At 41.0% G+C, this 12,892-nt stretch overlaps 1 protein-coding gene across 1 annotated transcript in view; it reads left to right on the top strand.

Annotated features, from left to right (window-relative positions):
- The window catches only part of Pou6f2 (POU class 6 homeobox 2), a 398,663-nt gene that overhangs the window by 348,262 nt on the left and 37,509 nt on the right, over positions 1-12,892 (top strand).

Genomic DNA, 12,892 nt, shown 5'->3' with positions numbered 1-12,892 from the left:
CAGCTGCAAGTCTGCCTTGGTGTTCCGGCCTCCCGCAGAAGAGGGGGGAAGTTTCTCTGGTGTTTGTAGATTATCTTCAGCCCATCAGGGCCACTAAACCATCCCCAAGTCAGGAGAGTGCCCACACCTTACAATTTCTAACACCTATGTCATGTTCACCTAGATGACAGTGACAGAGCCTCAGCTCATCCCATCTTCCACCCCCATCTCCCCTCCCCCACACACACCCTCTCCCCAGCAAGCCTCAGAGCTCCTTCAGCAAACAAACCAGAGTTGGCATGGTGCTCATGCCTATAATCCTAGCTACTCTGAAAGCCAGGTTCAAAGCCAAGCTGAACAGAAAAGGCCACAAGACTGTTATCTCCAATAAACTACTAAAAAAAAAAGCCACAAGTGGAACTTTGGCTCAAGTGATAAAGCACTAGCCTTGTACAAAAGAAGCTCAGGGATAGTGCCCAGGCCCTAAGTTCAAGCCCCAGGACTAGTACTAAAAAGAAGGAAAAGAAAAGGGAAAAGGAAAGGGAAAAGGAAAGACAAGGAAAGGAAAGGAAAAGAAAGAGTTGAAGCTCATGGCTCAGGGGTGCCCACCCTCAGTGATCAGTACCGTGGGGTCTCCAGTGTGCTATTTGGCATCCTTGCCCAGATTTTTCCTCTTGGAGTTATTATTTGCCTGGCACTCTTGCTCTGGGAAGCGAAGGAACTGTCTTAAGCCCTAGGTTTTTTTTTTTTTTAATTTTACATAAAGAGTAAACAAAGATGCATTATAAGCTAAACCATCTCCATCTATGTCCCAGAGAAAAAAAAGGCTGACCTTGTTATATTTCCTGGGCGGGTGCAGAATTGTCCCGTCAGGCGCCCCAGGGCTGAACGATGGAGCTTGTCAAAGAGAGGCCTCGTGTAATGAATCATCTTATCACACGTGCACACCACCCATACTAAAGGAGGGTCGCACGCGTGCTGTGCCCTCCACAGTAACCTTTCAGTGTCTGCTTTAACCCTTGTTCTAATCCCTTTTCATCAAAGGATTGTTTTATGCAGCAGGCTTGAAATAGAGACTCTCCAAAGCCTATTAAGATTTCTGGAAGGGTGGGATATTGGGATGAAGGAAAAGTTGTTTTTAATAGCTATAACTCATACTTACATCAGGTCAGGGCTGAATGCAGTTAACTGGAGCTGTGGCCAGAATTAGAACACCCCACAGGCAGGTAGCCCTTCAGATGTAAACGTTAGAGTTCCAAATGGAAACCACATCCACTGATGTGATGTCCCTCTGACCTTTTTTTTTTTTTTAGTCTACTCCAATATTCAAGAGAAATGCAGGATTATTTCCCACAAGTTGAGTGTTTGTGATGGAGAATTGCCTAACTGTTTAGAAGGAATTATTAGCTTACTCCTCTGATATCTTAATGACATATCAGTTTAGCCAATTAGACTGTCAGGGCCCTAGATTTCCAGCCTTCTCTACTCTGAGTTGCAGGGCCATGTCCCCCAGGCCTATCTCCAGAGCAGAAAATTGATTGGTATCTTCTAGGTTGCATAAAAGTTGACTTTACCTTAAAAATTTTTTGTTTTAAAAATTGTATTATGATGGGACTCTCGATTGTGGGGGGGCTGTTTCTTTTTTATGTTGAAAGGGTTTTGTGTGTGTATATTTATGTGTGTGTCCATCCTGGGGCTTGAACTCAGAACCTGAGATCTATCCCTGAGCTTTTTTGCTCAAGACTAGTGCTCTATCACTTTTGGGGGGTTTTGCTGGTTAATTGGAGATAAGAATCTCATATACTTTCCTGCACACACTGAGTTTAAACTGTGATCCTCAGATCTCAGCTTCTTGAGTAACTAGAACTACAGATCTGAGCTACCAGCACCCAACTCGTGTTATGACAGTCTGATAAGGAACATAAAACTCCTAAAGTAAAGAAAAAAAAAAGTACATTCAGTACATCAGTAGTACCTTCTCATGAAGTCTTGTCATTTTTTTATAAACACATGTGCAGAAAGAGTCCAACTAAAACATTTTCAATTGATGAACTGGTCAGCTGTGTGCATCACTCTTTCTGTTGTAATCTTTACAAGTGACTGTGAACCCCTACCACCAAAAAAGAGAAGCAGAAATTAGTTGGTGCGTGCGTGCATGTGCGTGTGCGTATGTGTGTGTGTGTGTGTGTGTGTGTGTGTAAAAGATTATTAGACTTTGCCAGAGAACCATGCAGACATCCCAAGTACAGAGAACAAAGAAAGGCTTATTGCTTGTGTGTGTGTGTGTGTGTGTGTGTGTGTGTGTGTGTGTGTGTGTGTTTGGCTTGTTGTGAATATGTTCCAAAATATAAGCATATGTTGAAGCCAGTTTGCTACAGCTATCCTTGCTCACAATAAGGCAATACTCTCTTCAATTTCAAGTTGTTCAAAACTTCCGTAGAATTTTCCTAGCAAGGTACACATGTGTTTAGAGACTTTTTCATCGGAGTTCTTGACATCAACTATTTCATACACTTGGAAAATGTCCCATTCATAATAACCTTAAAATCTAAAACTAAGTTGCAAAAGCTTATTTTCCTGATATACTAGAGAGGGTTCGTCTGTAGAGAAGACACCAGATAGAGGCTTCTGTTCCAAAATGAGCTCATCCTCAGCTTCTACTGGCCATGTTTCTCTTGGCTTCCTGGAACAGAAAGAGAGTGAGAGGATGACTTTGACTCCAGTCCTACCGGAGATCGGGCTGAGGCTTTCTGGTCATCTTGGGACAAGGGCCTCATCTTCATGCTTCTAGTTCAGATGGAACCTTGTTAGGCAATTGTGGAGGCCAATGCTTCCATACCAAGTGGTCCTGGGACTGCTTCTCATTGGACTGGAAGCTTCCTTCAGTCTGCTGGCTCTCAATAGGAGGAAATCATACCACCTGACGCTTGCTGTTCTGCTTCTTTGTGTCAGAATCTGGTGGTGTTTCCTATAACTTGATCTCAGTAAATCTAAAGAAGAGAAAAGTGTCAGATACAGAAGGATTATTTTTTGCTCCTTTGTTCTCCCAGTCACTATTATAAGCAAATAGAGAGGAAATGTTTAGTTGTTTTCATAGTTTTCTAACTCTGCCTATTCATAGCCATTAATTCAAAAGATAGACAGTAGTCAATAGTTACTAATTCCTACAGATACCATATGCTAAAGTAACAATGTTTATGTCTTACCTAGGGTTGTTGGGTATATTTTTTTTCTTTTTTGGATTTTAAATGATCATTCCAAACTTTGCTCTAACATGGCAAGGTAGCAAATGTCCTCTGGGTAATTAATGGCTATGAAACTGACATTCGTTATGGTGCTGCTGAGAACATTCTAGTTCTCTTTACTTGATTGGGACATATGTGAGAATGACAGGCACTGGAATCAACACTAGAGATGGCATTTGAATCCTTGCGTGGCCTATGTGACCTCGAGTAAAATTTCATGAGCCTTCTCAGCCTGTTTTCCTGACTTACAGAATATGAATAATAAACTCTAAGCCCCTGGGTTGTGAGGATTAACTGAGATAGTATGTGAAGAAAGAAACCTCTGGCCGTGCAATGGCTGCCATCATCATCATCACTGTCTTCATCATGACCATTGCTCAGTGCTTTGTCAAGTTTGGAGATACAGCACAGTAGGCAGTGTAATGCACAGGCCATGAGAATAGGTTCTGGAACCAGAGTGTTGTTCACCATCTATGAGACCCTGGGCAACTAACTTCCTGTCCTCCTGTCTTCTTCTTCTGAAACAATGGGGTGACAAGGGCACCAGTTCCTAGGATCAAGGCGCGTAGAACGGTGTCAGACATGCAATCATCTCTTCTCGCTGCCCGTCCATCGGGATAGTAAGGCTCTCATTCATAATTTCACACAGACTTGTGGGAAAGTCTGTGCATCTGTGAGCAGTGTGAAAGTGTGTGAATCTTAGTAGGGTGTTATTTTACTGACATTCAACCAACTTATCCCAGATAGTTCTATGGGGGGGGGGGGGCTTTCAGGGGGTTGGAAGGGGTGTGTGTAAGGGGAGGTGTGAAGGGGGAAAATGGGGAAAGATGAAGGGAGTGGGAAGGAGTAGGGAAGTATAAGGGTGAGGAGAGGAGAGGGGCGATGTGGGGGGTTCTGAGGAGGATGATATCTGTGTGTCTGTGGTGTGTGTGTGTGTGTGTGTGTGTGTGTGTGTGCTAGTGACACTCCATATGCTCCTGATTTGGCAAGTAGATTTACCATCGATTTGTTCTGCTGTGGAGTTGGTTTCCCTTATGCCCCTGGCAATATCTCCTTATTGGCATTATTACAGAAAAGTAAAAGCAAATGAAATTTTATTTTATCCTGGGGTTAAGGAAGCATTTTACATTTTAACTGAAGCTCAGAATGTTTCCTGATGAAATTAAGCCCTGGCCTGCTGTGGAGATTTCCTGAGCAGTAGCAGTAAAGTCAGAGCCCGCCCCCCCCCCCCCACTTCCATCTTTAAAGGAACAGTCAACTGAAAGTAAAATGCAACTATGTATCATTACTTTGCTGTTTTCTTTTTCTCTTTTTGTTTGTTGGTATGGATTTTTTTTTTTCTATTTTGAGCTAGATCCTTACCTTGCAATTCAGACTGGCCCTAAACTCATGAACTTCAGCCTCTCAAATTCTGAAATTACAGGCATGAACCAACCTTCCAAAAAACATTTATTTTGCATGTATAAAAGAAAACAGCTGGGGCTGGGAAGGTGGCTCAGTGGTAGAGCGCTTGCCTTGCATGCATGAAGCCCTGGGTTCAATTCTTCAGCACCACATAAGCAAAAAGAAAAAAGCCGGAAGTGGCATTGTGGCTCAAGTGGTAGAGCGCTAGCCTTGGGCTGAAGAGCTGAGGGACAGCGCCCAGGCCCAGAGTTCAGGCCCCACGACCGGACCCCAAAAAAAAAGAAAACAGCTCACTGGTGGTCCACACCTGTAATCCTAACCAACCATGAGACTAAAGTCCATGAGACTCCAATGAACCACAACAAGCTGAAAATAGAGGTATGGCTCCAGTGGTAGAGTGCCAGCCATGAACAAAAAGCTTAGGGACAGTGCCCAGGCCCTAAGTTCAAGCCCCAGGATAGGCACAAAAAGGAAAGAAAAAAGAGAAAAGAGACTAACCCACTAAATTTACTCAACACCACACAAACTATTATATGACTAACTGAAGGCTGAACAGAGCATATTTGGCGAGACAGAAGGCTTTGCTGTGGCTAGAGGTTGCTGCTTAAAATGACCACAAGGCCATGATGAAAATGGAGTAGATACCCTTGATTGCACAAAGCCTTTGGCAGTGGCCAGTCTCTATTCCACAACCATGGGCTGGTGAGGAGATAGGTTGGAAGGCAGGAACACCACCAGCACAGAATAAGCACACTCAACCGAAAGGCCATGGGAACAAATTGCTTTCAAATGTGGTTACACATACACAGGAATCAGCCAGGTGCTTGGCTATCATCCTAGCTGCTCAAGATTGGGAAATTGTGATTCAGGACAGCCCAAGATGGGAGAGAGACTAGGGAAACACCCAGCTGGATGTGATACTGCTTGTGATTCAGACTGGTCCAGGCAAAAATAGGACATCTTATTCAAAACAAGGACTGGGGGAAATGGTAGAGTATGTACCTAGTAAATTCATGGTGCTGAGTTCAAACCCCAGTACCACCACCACCACTACTACTATTACTGATAGTAATAATAATTATCTTAAAGTTAATGAAATTTAATGTTCATATGCAGATGTTCTTCTGATTTGAAATAATGAAGTAAAATAACACCTCCAATCGAAAATGTAGCAACTAAGACATGATTTTTTTGTTTTGTTTTGTCTTTGAGCCAATACTGGGGCTGAACTCAAGAATTAGCATTGTCCCTGAGCTTGTTTTGCTCAACGTTACTGCTCTACCACTTGAACCATAGTTCCACTTTCCCTGTTTTGGTAATAAGAGTTCTCAGAGACTTTCCTGCTTGGGATGGCTCTTTAAACCATGATCCTCAAATATCAGCCTCCTGAGTAGCAAGGATTACAGGCATGAGCCACTGGCACCCAGTCAAACATGTGTTTTTAAACGCAAATGTGGCTATTTATCAGCTATGAGACTATGAATATGTTATGTCATTTTCCTAGCCTGTACACACATACACACACATATATACGTTCATATGTTTTTTCACCTATATATACACACACATAGACACATATATCTACTTGGAAACTGTAGAGAGATATAAACTTTACCAAATAAACAATAAGAATTTTAATTTCCATTTTCAGCATTCTTATGTAGGCAGATCAAAGGAACTGGAGAGGAAGTTTCTCTTTTTTTAATTTTTTATTGTTATTGTAAAGGTGATATACAGAGGGATTACAGTTACGTAAGTTAGGTAATGAGTGCATTCCTTTTTGGACAATGTCCCCTCTTTCCTCACTTTCTCTCAGTTTCTCCCGCTAGAAGAAGTTTCAACAAAGTGTCTAGCTATAAGAGAGTCTCTTGAAAAATCTAGCTCATGGCCAGGCTCTGGTGACTCACACCTGTAATTCTACCAACTTAGGAGCCCAGACAGGAAAGTCCATGAGACTAGCTCATGGCACTAGCCTTGAGCAAAAATCTGAGACAGCACTTAGGCCCTCAGTTCAAGCCCCAGTTACAATCTATACTGTGCCTTGCTTGAAAAAATTGGTCTTAAAGGTGTCAGGGGCCAGGGGAACCAGCAAGGTATATTGGCCATGAGCAAACAGATGCATGCTTCAGAGCTAGACCGAAAGCCTATCCCAGTCTTCTGGCAGGCTTTGGAATTAGGCTATAGCAAAATGATGTCAGAATTGATTAATGAACCATGATAAGGCCTCAATGCTTCCAGATCTTTCCCTTAAAGAGCTGTTCCTCCAATGAGGTAAAACTGTTCGGAGAAAACCAGAAATTACTACTGAATTTTTGAGTCTCAGAAACCACTAATTGCAAATAACATTGCCTGTTTTCTGACAGGCAAGAGAAAAAATACTATTAAAATGCCACATTAATACACATATCAATTGTTAAAGATACTCTAATTTACAAATGTTAACCATGTTCTCAGTTGTTACAATTGAGGGAAAGAGTTATTAATTTATAAACAGCCTCAACCAAATCAAGTTTCAGCAAGATTATATCCTTTTTAATATTTAGTATTTAGTAGAAATTCAGGGAAGAAAACAGATATTTATGTTAACATTTTTTCCAACTTGAGAATGGCAGGTAGGGAAGAAAATGCTGGATTATGACTCAGCATTTCAAGAACTACATGAGCTCTTTCGCAAGCTATTTTTCTAGCTAAGCAAAGCCTTATCAAAGAAGGGAACATATTAAATATGTTAAATTAATGAAATTAATATGTTAGCGGTCAACGTCCACATAATCATTCAGGTTCTTAGGTATACCATATGCCTAAAAATGCCTTCCACTCTCTTCTTTGGTCCATAAGTTGTGGACATGATTTATATTCTTTTTTCTTTTTCTTTTTTCTTTCTTTCTTTTTTTTTTTTTTTGCTGGCCCTGAAGTTTAAACTCTGGGCCTGGGTGCTGTTCCTGAGCTTCTTTTGCTCAAGGCTAGCACTCTACCATTTGACCCACAGCACCACTTCTGGCTTTTTCTTTGATTTCATTAGAGATAAAAGTCTCACAGACTTGCTTGCCCAGACTGACTTCGAACTGCAGTACTCAGATCTCAGCCTCTTGAGTAGCATAGATTACAGGCACAAGCCACAGGTGCCCAGCTATGATTCATATTCTTTAAAAGGCCAATAAGAAAGAAAGGAGAACTAGATCAAAGATAAGGACAAATGGAAAGTCTCAGTTCAGAACAATGAGAAAGGCCAGGTTCGGGCTCAAGTGCGCAAAAGTGGGCCATTGACTAAAGCAGTTAGATCTCATCCTTTACCTATAAAGACCTTGCTCTGATTTCCATTTAGCTCAGCACCCAGCCTTTTCTACCTAGAATACATAACAACATAAGTAAATCTTGAGAAGATATTCAAGTGGAGCGTTCAGAATACCCAGGTAAAATCAAGAGGTGATACGGGTTTATTTACAAGCAAAAGGCATTGATCGAATAGAAAACAATGTACAGAACTCCAGATCTGACATTCATAATAAGCCAGTCTCACTGAAGTAACAGGTGGGCAGGGGAGATACATCTTCACATGGCAGGCAGGATAAAAACATGGGCCTTCAAGTCAGACAAACGGAAGACTAAGTAACCCTTAGTACATCACCACTCACCCCTACAATCCCAGACAAGGCATCCCATCTCCCCAGGGACAGTTTTCTCTTCTGGGAAATGACAGTAGTTAGGACTACTATGAATGACAATGATAAATGACTATCATTAGTTCAGCAATGTATCAAGCAGTACTTAACATTCAACACTTATGTCACTCCTTCTCAGCACATTGGAATTTATCCTTACTGAGCGTTGGGTTTTTTTGGTTTGGTTTTTTTTTTTTTGGTCTTTTGTTTGTTATTTTTTTTTGGGGGGGGGGTTGGTTTGGGGTTTTTTTGAGCTGGTACTGAGACTTGAATTCAGGGCCTTGTGTACCTGTTTAGCTTTTTCTGCTCAAGCTGGCACTCTACCACTGGAACTATACCTCCACTTTCAGGTTTTGGCTGGTTAGAGGCACAGGTCTCTCAGATTTATCTGCCCAGACTGACTTCAACTATGATCCTCAGATCTCAGCCTCCTAAGGAGCTAGGATTACAGGCATGGGCATGTGTTTTTAAAGGGACTTTTACAGGAGGAGCAAGAAGACAGAGAAATCCCGTTTTGAGAGTTCATCTGTCCCTCTTTGCTCACATCTGTCAAACACTGCCTGATCATTAAAGATAAGTGAGCAGATTGGTCACCTATGAAAACCAAGGATTTCAATTTAATGAGGAAAAACTGATCAGCATAATTGTAATGAGTTGTGGTCTTTGTTGTGAGAAATGAGAAATTTGAAGGTCTCACCCAAAAGCACATTCAGAGAAAAAAAAAAAACAAAAAACACTACTAGCAGGAAATTGAAAACGTAATGCATGTTACGGTGATGAGGGCAACTTTTTTTTTCTGATTGAACAGATAGATAAATACTGCCTGTCACTATCAAAATACATTTAATTTTGCCATAACAATGGGGGCCTTTCTTTTCTCCAAAACATTGGACAGTAGACCCAGGTAATGGTTCTTGGGGTGGCTTTATTCCTCATCCTAATAGCCCCCCTCCCTTTAGTGGCTCGTTTTGTTGTATTTCTCCTAATTTAAATTCAGCTTTACAGCCTGAATGTGCTCACTGAGGATAAACAGAACCAGGAGATGCTAAATATGTATAGCACTTTCTTGAGCCCTAGCCAATTATTTTCTTCACTAATTCCCATTGAAAAAGAACCTATTTCAATGAAGGGTAAATGTGGGATATTGGAGCTCACTGGTCCCCAATTATTGTTTTTCCTGTATCTCTTATTTTTTTTATTCTTCTTATTTAGGACGATATATAAAATAAATAGTTCCTAGCTCCAGGACTTTATTTGAGAGTATTTCCTAAAGCTTTGAAGGGCAGAGTCAAGGTGTTCTCCCAAGCAATAAATAACCTTAATCTGATTTAGTCAATCTACCATCAATAGGTGGAAACAGAAATACTTTCCAAAATTCTAAGTGTTTTTCATTGGTATTAAAACTTGAAATCTTAGGCAAAGCCATGAAATGACTCACAAAGTTAGGCTATAAAAAAGGGAGGTGTTTTTGCAATTCCACAATGTTGGCAGCTGCAGAGAAAAATAGGAAGAACTCATCATTTAAACTTTAATCTTTGAGAAAAGAGGGGGGAAAGCATGCTTCAGAATTTGTCTCAAGCCAGGTGTGGTAATACACACCTGTAATACCACAGCTAAGGCAGGAAGATTAGAAGTTCTAGGACAGCTTGGGTAACACATGAAGACCCTAACTCAAAAAGAAAGAGGAAGAAAAAGAGGAGGAGAAGGAATAGAATGATAAAAAAAAAAAAGGAGGGGGTGGTGGGAGAGGAGAAGAAAGAGGAGGAGAAGGAAGGAGAGGAAGAAGAAGAAGAAAGAAAGGAAGAGGAGGAGGAGGAGGAGGAGGGAGATGATTAATGTGTCCTTGTTTCCTAGTTTATGGAACTTTCTAATAGAGAAATATAATGAAAGTGTAAAATCACTCAAGAGAATTAGAAATTGAAGTGTTACATCATCTTTACAAATATTTTCATTTTCTCCCACTGAATAAGTAATATTCAAATAAATAAATAAAGTGAGAAACAGTAAATAATGTGAGATGCTACAAATTAAAACCCAGGCCACATGGCTGAAGGAACTGACTTTTTGAGACATTGCACTTACCCTTGAAATAAATAACTACAAATGAAAATGTACACTGCAAAAATTCCAGTTAGGAGTTAGATAGATGGGAAAATTAAAGCATATGCATAGAGAGAGCTTGTAAGAGCTTGGTGGAATGGAATCACTGTTTACCAAACTGGATGTCCACGGAGCCCTATGGTGGCCCAGAGGTTAGGGCTGGGCCTTGATCATGAGCAGCACCTCTGTTCTCTGTAGAGGTAAATTCTCACTATAGTAGGCCTGTCGTTTCTTCTCTCCTGCAGAAAACCAGAGTTTTCCATTTATGTTCTTGTGGATTAGCAGTCCCAATGGACTGACTTCCCCTCAAAACCTCTAAACGAGTGTACTCTATCATTACTGCGGGTATTTTAGCTATTTGCGTGTGTGTGTGCACGTGCGCTGGTCCTGGGGCTTGAACTCAGGGCCTGGGCACTGTCCCTGAACTTTTGTGTTTAAGGCTAGTGTTCTACCATTTGAGCCACAGTGCAACTTCTGGCTTTTTTGGTAATTAATTGGATATAAGGGTCTCACAGATATTACTTCAGGGGTTGGCTTCCAACAGTGATCCTCAGATCTCAGCCTCCTGAGTACCAAGGATTTACAGGTATGAGCCACCGGCACCCAGATTTTTCTTTTTTAACAATCAAGGTGACTTCACAACAAGATTTAGAATAGTCACACAGTCTTCAGACTGCCAAGATCTAGAGCAGAACAACAAACAAATGAATTTTGAAAAGTATAACAGAGAAATAAATTTTCAATAGTATTGACTTTATTCAAAGATTATTTTTCTTGGAAACAAAATAGCCAAGTGCTAGTGGCTCACTCCTGTAATCCTAGCTATTCAGGAGGCTGAGATGTGAGGATCATGGTTCAAAGCCAGCCTGGGCAGCAAAGTCATGAGACTCTCATCTCCAATTAACCACCAGAAAACCAGAAGTAGCACTGTGGTTCAAAGTGGCCTTGAGCTGAAGAGCTCAGGGACAGCACCCAGGCCCTGAGTTCAAGCCCCACAACCGACAAAAAACAATTTTTTAAAAAACTACCATTTTTCAAGAGCAAATCAGAAACTATTTCTATGAACTCAGCTGTCCAGAAATACATCTGAGCATGGAATTCATGTCTGCAAAAAGAGGCCCTTCTGGAGATCACCTGAGCTCTTTTGACATTTGCAGCAGATGGCAAAGGAGCCAGGGGGACTCAGCCAACAGCAGGTGTTTTAGGTTTGTGTAAGGGGCTGCCATCTTGGTTGTCTTGTATGCTTACAGGAAACCTACCTGCTCTCCTTAGATGTGTTGCTGGTGTCAAAAAGTCCAGAATTACAGAACAATTCTATTACTCTTAAAGAAATGGTTTGCATAAATTCACGTGGCTGAGTAATTTTCTGCTCATCTACCCTGGAAATGATTGTAAGTGGCCCAGAGCTAGGCATAGAGGAAGCCCTCACAAAGGATACAGGGAGTGAACAAGTACATGAGTGAGCAAATAAATAAGTCAGTGAGCCATCAATTTGTGCATGACTAAAAGTGCATGAATAAAACACTCTCTTAGAATCATTACAGGAGAGATTCTGCTACGAAAAATGGAGGCCAATTTCTACACTACATAGACATTTGGATAAGCTTTTAATATGTAAAAAATTAATATTTACACAAATATACTCAAGTACATATATATTTTTTTGTTTGGTCATGGGGCTTGAACTCAGGGCCTGGATACTATCTCTGACCATTTTTGCTCAAGAATATTGCTTTTTTAATTTGAGCCACAGCTCCACTTCCAGTTTTCTGGTGGTTAATAAAAGTCTCATGAACTTTCCTGTCTGGGTTGACTTTGGATCACCATTCTCAGATCTCAGCTTCCTGAGTAGCTAGGATCACAGGCATAAGCCATCAGTCCCAGGCCAAGTATATATACATATTTTTAAAGTCCTTAAGTACATATGATACCCTAAACAAAAAATTTCTAATTTATATGTCGATGATAAGCAAAACATTTTTGAAGTCTGGAACAAGATGATACATTCTATTTCCAAAAGGATCCTTCTATCTTCCATTTCCATTACCCAAATTCACATTGCTTGCTGAGGGGCTCCAAGTTTAGAGAGACTGAAGATTTTTTTACCTTGTTCTTTCTAAGATACTCCAACTGCTCTTCCCTTGCTGATAGTCTTTCTAATTTGCTTTCTCCTGGAAGAGGACCCAAATTTTCCACTTTGTATCATTAAATAGTTCTCCTCTTGTCAGAGTTGAAACCAGTCGATGTTGGTTCCAACATATGGCTATCTTGAGCCACTCAGTAATGTAACAGAATCCTGTAGACTGAAAAGCTTACAAACAACAGAACTAATTCCTCGCCATTGTCTAGGCTGCAAACTACAAAATCAAGATGGCAGCAGAATCTGGATCTGGTGAAAGGCCCTCTTGGTTTCCAGATAGCCATCTTCCTTGAAGTGTCTGCAGAGTGGTGGAAGGTTTGCTAACCTCATTCATGAGGGCTCAGCTGTTCTTATGACCTAAC

This window comes from Dipodomys spectabilis, unplaced genomic scaffold (genome assembly GCF_019054845.1).
Source record: "Dipodomys spectabilis isolate Male_0828 unplaced genomic scaffold, ASM1905484v1 ptg000178l, whole genome shotgun sequence".
Lineage (NCBI taxonomy): Eukaryota > Metazoa > Chordata > Mammalia > Rodentia > Heteromyidae > Dipodomys > Dipodomys spectabilis.
This window is presented reverse-complemented; position numbering and strand designations above follow the sequence as displayed.